Source organism: Scyliorhinus torazame, chromosome 6 (assembly GCF_047496885.1).
Source record: "Scyliorhinus torazame isolate Kashiwa2021f chromosome 6, sScyTor2.1, whole genome shotgun sequence".
Classification (NCBI taxonomy): Eukaryota; Metazoa; Chordata; class Chondrichthyes; order Carcharhiniformes; family Scyliorhinidae; genus Scyliorhinus; species Scyliorhinus torazame.
Genome location: NC_092712.1, coordinates 285,793,828 through 285,810,181, shown reverse-complemented (window position 1 = coordinate 285,810,181; position 16,354 = coordinate 285,793,828). Strand labels below are relative to the sequence as shown.

At 45.9% G+C, this 16,354-nt stretch overlaps 1 long non-coding RNA gene across 1 annotated transcript in view; it reads right to left on the bottom strand.

Annotated features, from left to right (window-relative positions):
- Positions 1-16,354, bottom strand: part of LOC140425472 (uncharacterized) — a 59,038-nt gene extending 42,684 nt beyond the window's left edge. The window contains exons 1-2 of the long non-coding RNA XR_011947873.1: positions 16,168-16,354; positions 11,616-11,641 (exon numbers count right to left, since the gene is read on the bottom strand). This is a non-coding gene — a long non-coding RNA (uncharacterized lncRNA). The remainder of the gene's footprint in view (positions 1-11,615; positions 11,642-16,167) is intronic.

Sequence of the window (16,354 nt, the reverse complement as noted above, 5' to 3'; positions counted from 1 at the left end):
GTTAGAATCATTAAAACCTCCTTCTTTTTCTCTCCTTGCCTTTCAAAGTACTTTTAAAGCATGTTCACATGACACACTCGGTGAGTTTTCCTTCTATCTGGCTTTTTTACCACATAATTCACCTCACTTAATTTACTTTCAATCTGATAAGGTCCACAAAACCTTGCTTTTAAAGGCTCACCTACCATTGGTAACAATACTAAAACTTTATCTCCACAGGCAAAACTACGAACTTTGGATTTCTTGTCCGCTCCCCGTTTCATCACATTTTGTGCACCTTTTAAATGCTGTCTAGCCAAATCACCTGCTCTATTTAATCATTCCCTAAAATTTGACATGTAATCCAATAATGCAATTTCCGATTTTCCACTCACCAATTTTTCCTTAATCAAGTGTTCCTCTTACCTCATGACCAAAAATTAGTTCAAAAGGACTGAATTTGGTTGACTCAGTAGGTGCATCCCTAATTGCAAACAGTACGAATGGAATTCCTTTATCCCAATCCTATGGATAATCTTGACAATAAGCCCTCAACATTGTCTTTCATGTCTGATGCCACCTTTCTAACACTCCCTCCGATTCTGTATGCTACACAGTTGATTTAAATTGTTTTATTCCGAAGCTATCCATAACTTCTTTGAATAACCTTGAGGTAAAATTCGATCCTTGATCCGATTGTATTTCTGTGGGTAGTCCATATCCAGTAAAGAATTTAAGTAACTGCTCCACAATCTTTTTAGCTGTAATATTATGTACTGAAATGGTCTCTGGAAACCTAGTAGACACATCCATTATATTCAAAAGATATTGATTCCCACTTTTCATTTTAGGAAGCGGTCCTACGCAATCAATTAGGACCCTTGTAAAAGGTTCCTCAAATGCTGGAATGGGTATTAAGTGCGCTGGTTTTATCACTGCTTGAGGTTTCCCTATCACTTGACATGTGTGACATGATTGACAAAATTTAACTCCATCTTTATGTAGTCCAGGCCAATAAAAAAATTTCTGAATTTTAGCTTGAGTTTTCCTTATTCCCAAATGACCTCCTACTGGTACCTCATGTGCAACTCACAAAGCTCCTTTCTATACCCTACCGGCAATACTACTTGATGAACTTCTGCCCACTTTTCATCCGCCTGCATATGTAAAGGTCTCCATTTTCTCATCAAGACATCACTTTTACGGTAATAACACTCTGGCATACACTTAGATTCCTCTTTCTTGTATGCTTTCTGATACATCCGTTTTATATCTCATCGTTTTATATCTACACCTTTCTGTTGTAACTCCGCCAATTTTCCTGAACAAAAAATATCCGCCTCATCCTCCGCCTGTTCTTGTTCTTTTTCAACCATCTGATCAAAAATCATTTCTGATAATTGCACTTCAACTTCATCTTCACTCGTTGATTTCTCCTCTTGTCTTAACCTATGACTTTGCGACCTTGTTACTACACAATCTGGAAAAATCCCACGATATTTGTCCTTGAACACTTCAGTTGTCTGATTTTCCACTGGCTTATCAACCACAGTAGGCATCACTCCCATCTGCGATCCAGCTGTATCATTATCCAAGATGAACTGTATTCCTGGACAAGATAGTTTCTCTATTACTCCTACTACCACTTCACCACTCTTCACTGGGCTTTCCAACCTTACCTTATATAATGGAACACTACTCCTCTCACCCTGAATTCCACACATTACCACCTTTTCTGGCAACATTCTTCCCAAACTACATAGCTCCTCATCTCTTAACATTAAAGATTGACTAGCTCCCGTATCTCTTACAATTGTGACTTCTTTACCTGCTCCTTCTGATACACATGAGTAAACTTTACCCACTCAAGTAAATTCTTTAAAGAGATCTGGCACCTTCTTATCAATCACCTCTTGATCTGGTTGTACAATCTTTTGCACCTCCTTCGCTTCACTTGGGCTTTCCTTTATCACTTTAACAAACCCCACTGTCTTATCCTGTTTTACCACATCAGCCTTCCGAGTGCTTTTCTACAACCACCAACACTGTGACTTTACATGGCCGAGTTTATTACAGTGAAAACATTTGAAACTTTTCATTTCTTTCCCACCCTCCTGGATTTCTTTTTTAATCTGAGGTACACACTCCTTATTATCTCCCATCAGATCACCTTTACCACTTGAGTATTTCTCATGTCCCCAGTTTCTATCCCTCACAGCCTGAAACTAATGTCAAAAACCAAGCTTTGATTTATGAACTAATTCATAATCATCTGCCATTTCTGCTGCTAATCTCGCAGTTTTAACTCTCTGCTCTTCCACATGAGTTCTCACTACATCAAGTATTGAATTTTTAAACTCCTCCAAAAGTATAATTTCTCTGAGAGCTTCATACGTTTGGTCTATTTTCAAATCCCTTATCCACCTGTCAAAATTACTCTGTTTGAGCCTTTCAATTTCCAAGTATGTTTGACCAAATTCTTTCCGAAAATTTCTAAACCTTTGTCTGTAAGCTTCAGGCACTAGCTCATATACACTTAAGATGGATTTTTTCACCTCCTCGTACGTCCCAGTTACCTCCTCTGGTAGTGATGCAAACACTTCCCTAGCCCTACCTATCAGCTTTGTTTGAATCAGTAATACCCACAAGTCCTGTGGCCATTTCATTTGTTTAGCTATCTCCTCGAATGAAATGAAAAAGGCTTCCACTTCCTTCTCGTCAAACCTTGGCAATGCTTGGACATATTTAAATAGATCACCACCAAGCCTTCGACTATGACGCTCTTTCTCATTATCCTCATCACTATCCTCCAACTGTACGTTTCCCTTTACGTCTGCCAATTTTAACTGACTGTCATGTTTCATAGCCATTTTCTGAAGTTCAAACTCTCTCTCTTTATCTTTTCCCCTGATCTGTATCTCCCTTTCTCTTTCTTTTTGTTCTGCTCGGGCTATTCTTTCTTTTCTCCTTTCTTCTCTCTCGTTTTCTTTTTCCTTTCTCTCTCTTTCTTTTTCCTTTCATTTATATTCAAGCTCCTTTAATTCTTTCTCAAGTTGCTTAATCTGCAACTGGGAGCAAAGCATGGGCTGGAGCAGGGGGAAATATTTAGATACATGCAGGTTTGAGACTTTGCCAGAAAGGAGATACAGAGCTTCACGGTGGAGCCGGCTTCCTCATTGCTGAAGGAGGTGCTGACGACAGGGGGACTGGAAAAGGGAGTAGTGTCGGCGGTTTACGGGGCTATTTTGGAAGAGGAGAAAGCATCGCTGGATGGGATCAAGGCAAAGTCAGAGGAAGAGTTGGGAGAGGGTATGGAGGAGGGATTCTGGTGTGAGGTACTCCGGAGTATAACGCCTCCACCTCGTGTGTAGGTGGTATATAGAGCACACCTAACAAGGGCGAGGATGAGCCGGCTCTTTGAGGGGGTAGAAGATGTGAGTGAACGTTGAGGTGGGGGGACCCCGCAAACCATGTTCATATGTTTTGGCCCTGTCCAAAGCTGGAGGATTACTGGAAGTAGGTTTTTAGGGTAATCTCTAAAGTGGTGCACGTGAAACTGGACCCGGGCCTTGGGAGGCCATATTTGGGGTGTCGGACCAGCCGGGGTTGGAAACGGGTGCAGAGGCAGATGCTGTAGCCTTCACCTCGTTGATCACACGAAGGTGGATCCTGCTGGGGTGGAAATCAACCTCTCCACCCTGTGCCCTGGCGTGGCGGGGGGACCGGCTGGAATTCTTAACGCTTGAAAAGGTCAAATTTGAACTGAGGGGAAGGGTGGAGGGGTTCTGCAATTCATGGGCGTTATTCATTATGCACTTTCGAGAATTGGATTACATCAAACATTAGCAGGGGGAAGGTTGAGAGAGTTGGTGGGAGGGGGACTGTATGTGTTAATGGTGACTATGGGTGATTCCTGATTCCTTTTTGTTATTTGTTTATGTTAACATGCTGGCTGATGTTTGGGGGTTTGGTGGGAGGACGGGATTGTTATTATTGATATGGGGATTGACATTGCATTCGTTACTGATTATTGTTTATTTTTGGTCGGTGTAAATTTGGAAGAAAATGTGAAAAAGGAGAACAAAAATATTTTAAAAAAATAATTGCATACCAACATGGCCTCGTGATTTAGCGTGGGGGGGGGGGGATTCCAGTGAGCAGGGATTAAAGTTAGATCCAAATCTACGGAAATTATATTCCTGATGTGCAGCAGCAGGACTTTGGCCTGCCATTGATCGCTGGAACAGACAATGTAAAACCAATTGTTGGGATCTGACGATATTTTACGCTCCTTCCTTCCATGTAGCCCCCCCACAAACAGAAGTGGAAAATGCCGGCCTATATTTTGTGTTTTGTCCGTTGTAGGAGCATTTTATAGCAATTGCCTAACTATCAGTTAGTCTCCCATGGTGTTGTCCTCTAGGGGCCCAGTTAATAGGATGGTTTAGTCAGTGTTTATCTATTTATTGCATTTTAGTTGCAAATGCTTTCTTGTTAACAGAATGGTGCTCACAGAGATTAATTACTTACCATCTAACAAGATAGGTATAGAAACAGATGATTATGTATCAATGGATTTTCATTTTTATTTTACAAAGACATATTCCGAGATGATTTCCTCTGTTCACAGTGAAGTTATTAAATGGGATGTGTCCATAGAATGGTACGACTTACAAGGAGGCCATTTGGCCCATCTGAGCCAGCTCTTTGAATGAATGAACAAGTTACTTTAGCTTCCTTAATCTAGCCCTGCAAATCTTTCCTTTTTCTCCTCCTCATCATTAAAATGTCCCAAGGCACCCCATCGGAGCATTATGTCGAGCCATATAACGACGTAACATGACAGATGACCAAAAGCTTGGTGGAAGAATATTAAAGAATTTCTAACACACTAAACATAGGAACATACGAATTAGGAGCAGGAGTAGGCAATTCAGCCCTTCACGCCTGCTCTGTCATTCAATCAGATCATGGCTGATCTCTTCCTGATCTCAAATCCACCTCCCTACCTGTTCCTCAGATCCCTTTGACCCATTTCAATTAGCAATATATCCATATCCTTCTTGAAACCATTTAATGACTCTGATTCCACCTCACTATGGGGCAGAGAGTTCCACAAATTCAACACCCTCTGTGAGAAGTAGTTCCGTCTCATCTCAGTTCCAAATCCACCATCTCAACCTATATCTGTGATCTCTCGTTCTAGAGGAGGAAAGCAAGGAAAAGATGGGGAGAGATGTAGGGAGGGAATTCCAGATGTGGGGTCTAAGCAACTGAAGGCATGGCCACCAATGGTGAAGTGATTAAAATTGGGAATGCATGCAAGGTCAGAATTAGCGGAGCACAGGGTTGTGGGACTGGAGGAGATTACAGAAGTAGGGAGGGACAAGGGCATGGAGTGATTTGAGAACAAGGAGGAGAATGTTAAACATGTTTGACTGGGAGCCGATGTAGGCAACGAGCACAGGGTTGATAGGGGAAGAGGGCTTGGTGCGACTCATAAAAATGTATCCAAGTTACTGCTCCATTTGCTTTTATCGACTTTTAAGGCAGTGCATTCCAGATCATAACAACTTGCTGCATGAAGAAGAGAATTATCCTTAACTCTGACATATCCTCCAATTCTCTTTTTTGTTGTTGCGCATGGGTAATTTGTTTAATTGTGCAGGCTAATTAAATGTTTTTGCATGACACTTCATGTGTGGTAACCAAAGTGTTGTGCTGCCCACGTTGCAAATCTTGGGTTGTTGTGCACATGTGCATCTTCGATCGAGGAAACATTGCTGAACTCCATCTTTGGTTCTTTCACCAATTATTTGAAATCTGCACCCTCATGGTTACAGACCCTCGTGGAAGTCCTTATGTTCTCTTGCAAAACGCTTCAAAATTTTTAACAGCTCGATGAAATCTCACCTTAACTTTTGGATTCAGGACAGTTTTCTGGTTGGTGCGATACTAGAAACTGCGGGGGAACAAAATGATCCTCATTCCCAAGCATAAAGACTAAACAAAGGATATTCTGGAATAGCGCCCTATATCTCAAGGGAAGGCAGGAATGTGAAGGGGAGATGTTTACCTTTCAGTTGTACAGAGCATTGGCCGGAGGCTAACATGAGAACTGTGGCCTGTGCTGGGCATCAAGCCCCAGGAAGGATATAATGGCCTTGGAAGAAGACAGTGCAGGTTCACCAGAATTTGCAGGATACACTTAAATAAGGCCAGTCATCTGTCAGAATTAAGAAACGGATGACAAACACAGTAAATGGCTGTGATACTGAAAGGTAACCACAGCCATCCAAAGACTCCACGTATGATCATGCAATACTAATAAATAGCAAATATTCCAGCAGATGAAAAAAGAATGATTGATGGGCGTGTATGAAATGACTTCTATTCAGATGCATATATTGCAATGCTAATCACCAGATTATACGGGGATCAACTGTGATTAAACTGGCTTGTGGGTTTGAAATGATCAGAATGTCAGGTAATATTCATTTCCAACGATAAATCAGCTGAGGTTTCTGCAGTCGGAAGATCTGTAAACAGCTGTGGATAGCTTTAAATACTAACAGTATTTGATCCTTTACATGTGTTTGAATTGACATCTGCCCTGTAGGATGATAAAGCACTGCCAGGGCCCATTTATAAATCTTACAATGACATATTTTCAAATGAAGGCCAGAATCATAACTCCCGAATCGACCAGCTATCCATCTCCTCGTCGGCCTCATTTTCAAGCAGGATTAACACATAGCAGAACAATGTACAAACCGATAAATGTCGGGAGAGAGAGGCATGATAGGCAGGTCCGGGTGAGTCTGGAGGGGGAGCGGGGGCAGTCTTCATTGGAGGGGTCTCTGTTGGGCATGCTGGATCAGGAGGTACCATTCAGCTCACTGTCAGCTCGTTACAGATTATCTGGCTGCCTCACTATGTGATGTGGGCAGCGGGTAAAGTGCCAGTGATGATGAGAAAGGACCTAAATTGACCCAAGGGTGGGATATCAGGCAACACCTACCCCACCGCTGTTAAACTCCAGAAAGGGGATAGGCGACCGGCATGGTGCCCCCTGTCATGCCACAGCAGTTTCTACCCCCCCCCCCCCCCCCTCCCACTCGCTCCCATCTTCCCCTGCCAGCTCACCACTGTCCACCCGATCAAAACCTTTCATAATTATAAACGTGTCTATTAGGTCACCCCCCTCAGCCTTTTCATTTCAGAAGAGACCAGCCTGGTCATCCTTTCCTAATATTTAGAACCAACTTGACCATTTTTTGCACACTCTCCAATGCCTCTGTAATGATTTTTATATTATGGCACCCAGAAGTGTATATCTTCAGGACTCCAAATGTGGTTCAATACAGACTTTGCAAAAACGTCTCTGTTTCTCAATTCTATAAGGCTTGCATTTTCTGGTCATGTCCGCCCCAGACAACGGACCTTTAAATGGTCTGTCAAAGCATCCATCCCGCCTGTGACAACGATTCCCATGGTGGGCGGGGCCAGTGAGTCCTCAGGACTGCACCAGGTTATCACCCCGGCCACATAAGAGGGTCAGCAAGGCAAAAGGGGAATGGGCACTTGGTAAAGCGTGTTCTTGGTGCTGTACAGGTGGCAGGGAGAAGGCACACTCAGTTCCCAGGCTTTGAATAAGGTCAGACTTCCCTTGCCCTGCGTTATGAAGGCTGATGAGCATCGGGAAAGCCTGTCAAAGACAGCAGGGAAGCCTTCTGCTCAGAAGGAAGGCTTGAGCTGGCAATGGGGCACGACCGTCCAATTTTGAGGGGCACCAACTTTCACAGGAAAGGCAGAGCCACCGGCATCAGGGGGGCACAGAAGAGGAAAGAAGGGCTAAAATGACACTGAGGCCAAACTCTCAACACAAGATCGACTGATGCAGATGGAGCTGCCTGGAGTTGGTTGAGAATCACTGGAGTTGGTTGAGAATCAGTGCTCCAGGAATATGGTCACATACAACTGCGACTTCACCACCAAAAAGCCCACCTTGAAACATTGGTCGCCTTGACAGTAGCCTTTGCTGTCACTGTGGCCTTGAATGTTTTCACTTCCTGGTCCTTCCATGGATCAGCTGTGGACCTACTGGCACCTCAAAAACAGCTGTACACCACTGCACTTCCAGGATACTGATGCCCTTCTTGCCAGAGCTGGATAGCATATTTATTTAACAACAGACACAGCCTCACAAGGACAGATGACATGGGGTTCCCCCTCCAATGCTGGGTACTCCAGGTGCAGGGCATCATCAAATTCAAGCATTTTGTGTTCAAGGCACTGAGTGGTCAACCAGTGAGATCCACCTGCAGGAAGAACTTCCACCCCTCAATGTTCAGCTAGTGTGTGCCCAAGATGAGCATTTCCACCATGTGTATGTGCATTTTCCTGGGAGCTGCCATGATCCCTTCAGCCTCCACCAGTCTAGGCTACCTCAGATATTCAGTCTAACTGCAACGTAGGCGGATGGATCCGAGGGAACAAGAAAGATACCTTGGAAGGATGACTACTAACCCATCGATGGGAGCCCTAGTCAGAGACACAGAGGCAACACAACCAATATCGCCTGCTCCGTGGACAACCATGGAGCAGCCCATTAACTTCTGAAATTATGGTTGCAGTTCCTTGACTGGTTGGGCGGTGCCCTTGAATACCCTCCCGCAAGCGTCGCAGTCATTGTGGTGATCTGCTGTGCTTTCGATAACATGTCTCTCCAGAGAGGTCTTGATTTGAAAGGGGTGAGACAGTGGAGGAGACAGCTCATCAGGGGGAGGGGGAGCAGGACGCAAGAGAGGTTGGGAAATTGGAGGCAGAGAGAGATGAAGCTCAGCAGAGTGATTACCCAGCTAAAATGATGAGGTGGCCTCCTCGAGCCAACCTCTGGGGAAAGGATCTCCCTGCTTTCTCTCTAAGAGCCTCCAACATTACATTCAGGTTGGCATAAATAAAGTGAGGGCTGCCCTGTCCCAGGTGTCAGACATCGCGCTGTCCGATGACATCTCACTTCTGTTTTGTGCTGCGCAAGGTTTTGGTTCAAACCACGGATCTCTCCCTCAGGACAATCAGCAGCCCTAGTGATAGCTGCCATGAGTCCCACAGTTCATCTTACCAACCTCCATTGTCACCCCCTCCTTGGCTTCAGGTAGACAGGACACCCACCTCGATGTCAATTAAGGGCTCTCCCTGTGACCTTGAATATCTGAACTTTAACCAATTTTCCACCAGATGCTAACTGGTTTCTGACTGAAAAACAGACCCAGCTCCTATTTCTCGCCTCCATGACGAAAATTGAACCCCTCCCGCAAGGGAGGGTCATTGTGGTGGTCTGCCGTGCATCTGTGATTCCAAAGTCTAACTCACCAAAATAAATTGTGAGCAATCGTGACCCTAACACTGATCCCAACTATCCAATTTCTGCCACTCAGAATAACTACCCTTTACCTCTACTCTCGGAGTCTTTCAGCCAGCCACCTATCTATTCTATTTGTGCACTGACAATATTCATTGGTCTATTTCATGGTACCTTATCAGAAGCATTTTATAAATGTAAACATTTTGCATCTATTATGCTACTCTTGTCTTGTTTGAAGAGGAGCGGTATTCCTCATGCTATAACCACTAGTCTCGATAAACAGAGAGAGATGCCTGCAGTGCCTCACGGACAATGGATAATTACAGATGGACTCTCTCTATTATCTTTTCAAATAATTCAATGAGGTTGGTCAAGCAAGAATTTCCCTTTTAAATTCCATGCTGTATATTATTATATTTTTGATTTCTGTATGTTTCTCTATTTTAATTTTATGAGGGTAACCCCAATTTTCTGCCAACTACTGATGTTAAGTTGACTGGTCTATAATGTCCTGGATATGTTCCACCTTCTTTCATTTTTTTGTGAATATTTTTATTGAACATAACACAAAAACAGGGACAGTGCCCCAAAACCCCTCCCTCTTCCCCCCGAACAGCTGACAATGACCAGCTCTTTAAAATATATAACAAATAGATGCCATCTTATATTCTCCTCCCAATCGACCCCCCTCAGCGTGTATTTAACTTTCTCTAAATACACAAATTCCAGGAGGTTCCCCTGCCACACCGAGGCACTGGGTGGTGTAGCTGACCTCCACTCCAGCAGAATCCACCTGTGAGCAATCAGCCAGATGAAGGCTAAAACATCTGCCCCGACTCCCACCTATAACTCCGGCAGCTCTGACACCCTGAATGTGGCCTCGAGAGGACCCGCCTCCAGCTCCCTGCCTAAGATCGGTAGCACGGTGCTGGAGAAAGAGCCCCATAAATTCGCGAGCTTAGGATATGCCCAGAACATATGTACATGGTTCGCTGGGCCCCTCCCACACTTTACCCCCTCAAACACCCGACTCCTCCTTGCCCTCGTTAAGTGTGCCCGATGCACCACCTTCAGTATGAGGCCGAGCCTTGCACATGATGACGCGGCATTCACCCTCCCTAAGGCCTCAAACCACACTCCCTCCTCCACTTCACCCCCTAGCTCCTCCTCCCATTTCACCTTCATCCCCTCGAGTCAGGCCCCATTCTCTGCTAGCAGCCTCCCAGAGATACGTGGGGTTTTACCCTCCTCCAACCTGGCCTGCGACAGTACGCTCTCCACCAACGACACGGGCGGTGGAACTGGACAACTCGAATAAACCTTCCTCGCAAAATTCCAGACTTTTTACATTCGCTCTTAAATATAATTATAACCACCTGTCAACTACTCTGATGAGGGATAAATATTGTCCATGGGGACAACGATGGAAAGCATTCCCCTGCTCTTCTTTGGAATAATGTAATAGGTCTGAACTTTACACTCCACCCACTGCCCCCTGCAGTCGATTTCAGCGGGAGCGGAGCAGGTTAGTCAATTTCAGCGGGAGCAGTGCGCAAGTGATTTCTGGGAGGTAAGTTTCTCCTTTAAAAACACTTGTCTTTGCAGGAGCAGGCCAGTCGATTTCAGCGGGAGCGGAGCAGGTTAGTCAATTTCAGCGGGAGCAGTGCGCAAGTGATTTCTGGGAGGTAAGTTTCTCCTTTAAAAACACTTGTCTTTGCAGGAGCAGGCCAGTCGATTTCAACGGGAGCAGAGCAGGTTAGTCAATTTCAGCGGGAGCAGTGCGCAAGTGATTTCTGGGAGGTAAGTTTCTCCTTTAAAAACACTTGTCTTTGCAGGAGCAGGCCAGTCGATTTCAGCGGGAGCGGAGCAGGTTAGTCAATTTCAGCGTGAGCAATGCGCAAGTGATTTCTGGGAGGTGAGTTTCTCCTTTAAAAACACTTGTCTTTGCAGGAGCAGGCCAGTCGATTTCAGCGGGAGCAGAGCAGGTTAGTCAATTTCAGCGGGAGCAGTGCGCAAGTGATTTCTGGGAGGTAAGTTTCTCCTTTAAAAACACTTGTCTTTGCAGGAGCAGGCCAGTCGATTTCAGCGGGAGCGGAGCAGGTTAGTCAATTTCAGCGGGCGCAAGTGATTTCTGGGAGGTAAGTTTCTCCTTTAAAAACACTTGTCTTTGCAGGAGCAGGCCAGTCGATTTCAGCGGGAGTGGTACGTTAGTGATTTCTGGGAGACCTTCACAGGAGCAGGCTAGTCAATTTCAGCGGTAAACACTTACCTGGTCCCGTTTTCGGTTCCTCTTTGCTGTTTTAAAAAAAAAAATTTAGTGTTTAAGGCGGGCACAGGAAGTTCGACCCGCGGACTTCTGGGAAGACCCTCACCAATAAATTCTGGTGAAGAGGAAACCCGAGACACTACACGTGTAGTGTCTCCCACCCGCCCTCCTCCTCTAACCTAATAATAAAACCCATTGGTGTGAGGTAAGTACCATATTTTATTATTATTTTTTTTTTGTTTAATTTAATTTAGTTGTTAGCCAGATCTTGGTAGAAAGTTAGAGGGATGGCAGGGAACGGAGTGCAATGTTCCTCCTGCAGGATGTTTGAGGTGAGGGATGCCGTTAGTGTCCCTGCTGATTTTACCTGCAGGAAGTGCTGCCATCTCCAGCTCCTCCAAGACCGAGTTAGGGAACTGGAGCTGGAGTTGGAAGAACTTCGGATCATTCGGGAGGCAGAGGGGGTCATAGATAGCAGCTTCAGGGAATTAGTTACACCAAAATTTGGAGATAGATGGGTAACTGTAAGAGGGACTGGGAAGAAGCAGTCATTGCAGGGATCCCCTGCGGTCGTTCCCCTGAGAAACAAGTATACCGCTTTGGATACTTGTGGGGGGGACGACTTACCAGGGGTAAGCCATGGGGTACGGGCCTCTGGCATGGAGTCTGTCCCTGTTGCTCAGAAGGGAAGGGGGGAGAGGAGCAGAGCATTAGTAATTGGGGACTCGATAGTCAGGGGCACAGATAGGAGATTTTGTGGGAGCGTGAGAGACTCACGTTTGGTATGTTGCCTCCCAGGTGCAAGGGTACATGATGTCTCGGATCGTGTTTTCCGGGTCCTTAGGGGGGAGGGGGAGCAGCCCCAAGTCGTGGTCCACATTGGCACTAACGACATAGGTAGGAAAGGGGACAAGGATGTCAGGCAGGCTTTCAGGGAGCTAGGATGGAAGCTCAGAACTAGAACAAACAGAGTTGTTATCTCTGGGTTGTTGCCCGTGCCACGTGATAGTGAGATGAGGAATAGGGAGAGAGAGCAATTAAACACGTGGCTACAGGGATGGTGCAGGCGGGAGGGATTCAGATTTCTGGATAACTTGGGCTCTTTCTGGGGAAGGTGGGACCTCTACAGACAGGATGGTCTACATCTGAACCTGAGGGGCACAAATATCCTGGGGGGGAGATTTGTTAGTGCTCTTTGGGGGGGTTTAAACTAATGCAGCAGGGGCATGGGAACCTGGATTGTGGTTTTAGGGTAAGGGACAATGAGAGTATAGAGGTCAGGAGCACAGATTTGACGTCGCAGGAGGGAGCCAGTGTTCAGGTAGGTGGTTTGAAGTGTGTCTACTTCAATGCCAGGAGTATACGAAATAAGGTAGGGGAACTGGCAGCATGGGTTGGTACCTGGGACTTCGATGTTGTGGCCATTTCGGAGACATGGATAGAGCAGGGACAAGAATGGATGTTGCAAGTTCCGGGGTTTAGGTGTTTTAGTAAGCTCAGAGAAGGAGGCAAAAGAGGGGGAGGTGTGGCGCTGCTAGTCAAGAGCAGTATTACGGTGGCGGAGAGGATGCTAGATGGGGACTCTTCTTCCGAGGTAGTATGGGCTGAGGTTAGAAACATGAAAGGAGAGGTCACCCTGTTGGGAGTCTTCTATAGGCTTCCAAATAGTTCTAGGGATGTAGAGGAAAGGATGGCGAGGATGATCCTGGATAAGAGCGAAAGTAACAGGGTAGTTATTATGGGAGACTTTAACTTTCCAAATATTGACTGGAAAAGATATAGTTCGAGTACATTAGATGGGTCGTTTTTTGTACAGTGTGTGCAGGAGGGTTTCCTGACACAATATGTTGACAGGCCAACAAGAGGCGAGGCCACGTTGGATTTGGTTTTGGGTAATGAACCAGGCCAGGTGTTGGATTTGAAGGTAGGAGAGCACTTTGGGGACAGTGACCACAATTCGGTGATGTTTACGTTAATGATGGAAAGGGATAAGTATACACCGCAGGGCAAGAGTTATAGCTGGGGGAAGGGCAATTATGATGCCATTAGACGTGACTTGGGGGGGGATAAGGTGGAGAAGTAGGCTGCAAGTGTTGGGCACACTGGATAAGTGGGGCTTGTTCAAGGATCAGCTACTGCGTATAAGTATGTACCGGTCAGGCAGGGAGGAAGGCGTCGAGCGAGGGAACCGTGGTTTAAGCTTGTTCAAGGATCAGCTACTGCGTATAAGTATGTACCGGTCAGGCAGGGAGGAAGGCGTCGAGCGAGGGAACCGTGGTTTACCAAGGAAGTGGAATCTCTTGTTAAGAGGAAGAAGGAGGCCTATGTGAAGATGAGGTATGAAGTTTCAGTTGGGGCGATGGATAGTTACAAGGTAGCGAGGAAGGATCTAAAGAGAGAGCTAAGACGAGCAAGGAGGGGACATGAGAAGTATTTGGCAGGTAGGATCAAGGAAAACCCAAAAGCTTTCTATAGGTATGTCAGGAATAAGCGTATGACTAGCGAAAGAGTAGGACCAGTCAAGGACAGGGATGGGAAGTTGTGTGTGGAGTCTGAAGAGATAGGTGAGATACTAAATGAATATTTTTTGTCAGTATTCACTCAGGTAAAAGATAATGTTGTGGAGGAGAATGCTGAGACCCAGGCTAATAGAATAGATGGCATTGAGGTACGTAGGGAAGAGGTGTTGGCAATTCTGGACAGGCTTAAAATAGATAAGTCCCCGGGTCCTGATGGGATTTATCCTAGGATTCTCTGGGAGGCCAGGGAAGAGATTGCTGGACCTTTGGCTTTGATTTTTATGTCATCATTGGCTACAGGAATAGTGCCAGAGGACTGGAGGATAGCAAATGTGGTCCCTTTGTTCAAAAAGGGGAGCAGAGACAACCCCGGCAACTATAGACCGGTGAGCCTCACGTCTGTAGTGGGTAAAGTCTTGGAGGGGATTATAAGAGACAAGATTTATAATCATCTAGATAGGAATAATATGATCAGGGATAGTCAGCATGGCTTTGTGAAGGGTAGGTCATGCCTCACAAACTTTATCGAGTTCTTTGAGAAGGTGACTGAACAGGTAGACGAGGGTAGAGCAGTTGATGTGGTGTATATGGATTTCAGCAAAGCGTTTGATAAGGTTCCCCACGGTAGGCTATTGCAGAAAATACGGAGGCTGAGGATTGAGGGTGATTTAGAGATGTGGATCAGAAATTGGCTAGCTGAAAGAAGACAGAGGGTGGTGGTTGATGGGAAATGTTCAGAGTGGAGTTCAGTTACAAGTGGAGTACCACAAGGATCTGTTCTGGGGCCGTTGCTGTTTGTCATTTTTATCAATGACCTAGAGGAAGGCGCAGAAGGGTGGGTGAGTAAATTTGCAGACGATACTAAAGTCGGTGGTGTTGTCGATAGTGTGGAAGGATGTAGCAGGTTACAGAGGGATATAGATAAGCTGCAGAGCTGGGCTGAGAGGTGGCAAATGGAGTTTAATGTAGAGAAGTGTGAGGTGATTCACTTTGGAAGGAATAACAGGAATGCGGAATATTTGGCTAATGGTAAAGTTCTTGGAAGTGTGGATGAGCAGAGGGATCTAGGTGTCCATGTACATAGATCCCTGAAAGTTGCCACCCAGGTTGATAGGGTTGTGAAGAAGGCCTATGGAGTGTTGGCCTTTATTGGTAGAGGGATTGAGTTCTGGAGTCAGGAGGTCATGTTGCAGCTGTACAGAACTCTGGTACGGCCGCATTTGGAGTATTGCGTACAGTTCTGGTCACCGCATTATAGGAAGGACATGGAGGCTTTGGAGCGGGTGCAGAGGAGATTTACCAGGATGTTGCCTGGTATGGAGGGAAAATCTTATGAGGAAAGGCTGATGGACTTGAGGTTGTTTTCGATGGAGAGAAGAAGGTTAAGAGGAGACTTAATAGAGGCATACAAAATGATCAGGGGGTTAGATAGGGTGGACAGTGAGAGCCTTCTCCCGCGGATGGAAATGGCTGGCACGAGGGGACATAGCTTTAAACTGAGGGGTAATAGATATAGGACAGAGGTCAGAGGTAGGTTCTTTACGCAAAGAGTAGTGAGGCCGTGGAATGCCCTACCTGCTACAGTAGTGAACTCGCCAACATTGAGGGCATTTAAAAGTTTATTGGATAAACATATGGATGATAATGGCATAGTGTAGGTTAGATGGCTTTTGTTTCGGTGCAACATCGTGGGCCGAAGGGCCTGTACTGCGCTGTATCGTTCTCTGTTCTATGCCATGGATGGGAAGCTTACCCTTGCCCCAATTCTTCCCTTCCCCCTTCCGGGATCAATTTTTAGGCTGACAGCTGCCGGATAACAGAGTGAGAAATGGAAAATTTACGATCCTCCATCTTGGGCAGGAAAGTAGGGTAGGAAGTCCCCTTCTGACTGGCAGTATCGTCCCCTCAAGGACCGGGCACCTCAGGACTCCCTTGCCCCCACTGGCCTAAACCCCTATAACACAATTGGCCCCGTCATGACCCTCCCCTCCCCCCCCCCCCCAGGACCCCTACCCCCCAGGACCCCTACCACTTACCTTGACACGGGCCCCCAACTCAATCCCAGACATGGCACATCTTCTGGCCAATCTGATTGGCCGACAGCTTTCTCAGGCAAGGACTTCCATCCAAATGAGGACTGAAGTCCCGCCTGTTTCCAATCAATGATCATTGAGCATAAAATGGCAGTCGGCCTGTCAGCGTCGGCAGTGACGCGTTCGCGGG